A 2,214-nucleotide genomic window follows, 5' to 3' on the forward strand; every position below is an offset into this window, starting at 1 on the left:
CCCATTGCGGTATCCCATTGCGGTATCCCATTGGGGTATCCCATTGGCTGTCCCATTGCGGTATCCCATTGGGGTATCCCATTGCAGTATCCCATTGGGGTATCCCATTGGGGTATCCCATTGGCTGTCCCATTGGGGTATCCCATTGGCTGTCCCATAGGGGGTGTGGGCGCCCGGGGGTCCCATAAGTGTGGGGCTCTCACTGTTGTAGAGGGTGATGACGTGGAGGCAGTTGAGGAGCTGCCGCTTGTACTCATGGATGCGCTTGACCTGGACGTCGAAGAGCGAGGCCGGGTTCACGCGCACCCCATATTCCTTCTCCAGGAACGCCGCGAACTTCACCTTGTTCTCCTGTGGGGTGGGAAGGGGGCACAGGGTGAGGGACCCCCCCCTGCACCCCACTGCAGGGACCCCATTGCCCCCCATTGCCCCCCATTGCCCCCCGGGACCTGCTTGACGGCCGCCACGTCCCGGATGAAGCTCTCGTCATCCACGAAGCCGCGGAGCTTCTGGAGCTGGTCCAGGTCTGACACGAAACCTTCCCCGATGCGCTGGGGACACGGAGGGCAGAGACCCATAGAGACCCATGGAGACCCATGGAGACCCAGAGAGACCCATGGAGACCCACGGAAACCCATGGAGACCCATAGAGACCCATAGAGACCCATGGAGACCCATGGAGAGCAGAGAGACCCATAGAGACCCATGGAGACCCATAGAGACCCATAGAGACCCAGAGAGACCCATAGAGACCCATAGAGACCCATAGAGACCCATAGAGACCCACAGGGACCCAGACCCATAGAGACCCAGAGAGACCCATAGAGACCCAGAGAGACCCATAGAGACCCAGAGAGACCCATAGAGACCCATAGAGACCCATAGAGACCCATAGGAGACCCAGAGAGACCCAGAGAGACCCATGGAGACCCATGGAGAGCAGAGAGACCCATAGAGACCCATAGAGACCCATAGAGACCCATAGAGACCCATAGAGACCCATAGAGACCCATAGAGACCCATAGAGACCCAGAGAGACCATAGAGACCCATAGAGACCCATAGAGACCCTGAGAGACCCAGAGAGACCCATGGAGACCCATAGAGACCCATAGAGACCCATAGAGACCCATGGAGACCCATAGAGACCCATAGAGACCCATAGAGACCCATGGAGACCCAGAGAGACCATAGAGACCCATAGAGACCCATAGAGACCCTGAGAGACCCAGAGAGACCCATGGAGACCCAGAGAGACCCATGGGGACCCATGGAGAGCAGAGAGACCCTGAGAGACCCATGGAGACCCATAGAGACCATAGAGACCCATAGAGACCCATAGAGACCCATAGAGACACATAGAGACCCATAGAAACCAGAGAGACCCAGAGAGACCCATGGAGACCAGAGAGACCCAGAGAGACCCATAGAGACCCATGGAGACCAGAGAGACCCATAGAGAGACCCACAGAGACCATAGAGACCCATAGAGACAATAGAGACCCAGAGAGACCCATGGAGACCAGAGAGACCCAGAGAGACAATAGAGACCCAGAGAGACCCATGGAGACCAGAGAGACCCAGAGAGACCCAGAGAGACCCAGAGAGAGACCCACAGAGCCCACAGAAACCCATAGAGACCCAGAGAGACCAGAGAGACCCAAAGAGACCCATAGAACCCCATAGAGACCACAGAGACCCAGAGAGACCACAGAGACCCATAGAGACCCATAGAGCCCATAGAGACCCATAGAGCCCATAGAGACCTATAGAGACCATAGAGCCCCACAGAGCCCCATAGAGACCATAGAGCCCCACAGAGCCCCATAGCCCCCCATAGGGCTCACCTGGGCGATGGCGTCGGCCAGCCCCGGGTTGCAGAGCAGGAGCCAGCGCCGCGGCGTGATCCCATTGGTCTTGTTCTGGAACTTCTTGGGCTCCAGGTCATAGAAGTCCTTGAACCTGCCCCACAAGGCAGGGTCAGACCCATAGGGACCCATAGAGACCCATAGGGACCCGTGGGGACCCATAGGGACCCATAGAGACCCATAGAGACCCATAGGGACACATTGACATAGGCAACCATGGGGCCCACGGCAATGGATGGGGACCCATGAGGATGGGGACCCACGGCCATAGGGATCCATGGGGGCCCACAGTGACAACACCTATGGGGACAAGAGCCCACAGCCATGGGGACCCCCAGTGACTCCCA

The 2,214-nt window shown here is 57.8% G+C and overlaps 1 long non-coding RNA gene across 1 annotated transcript; it reads right to left on the reverse strand.

Annotated features, from left to right (window-relative positions):
* Positions 1-198: 198 nt before the first annotated feature.
* On the reverse strand, positions 199-1,984 carry LOC130596774 (uncharacterized). Its single transcript, XR_008971608.1, has 3 exons — positions 1,847-1,984; positions 450-551; positions 199-351 (listed from the first exon to the last, which is right to left on the reverse strand). It is a non-coding gene; the product is annotated as an uncharacterized LOC130596774 (long non-coding RNA).
* Positions 1,985-2,214: the final 230 nt, after the last annotated feature.

Source organism: Pezoporus wallicus, unplaced genomic scaffold (assembly GCF_028554395.1).
Source record: "Pezoporus wallicus isolate ANWC-B61680 ecotype Strahan unplaced genomic scaffold, APGP_CSIRO_Pwel_v1 contig_14679, whole genome shotgun sequence".
Classification (NCBI taxonomy): domain Eukaryota; kingdom Metazoa; phylum Chordata; class Aves; order Psittaciformes; family Psittacidae; genus Pezoporus; species Pezoporus wallicus.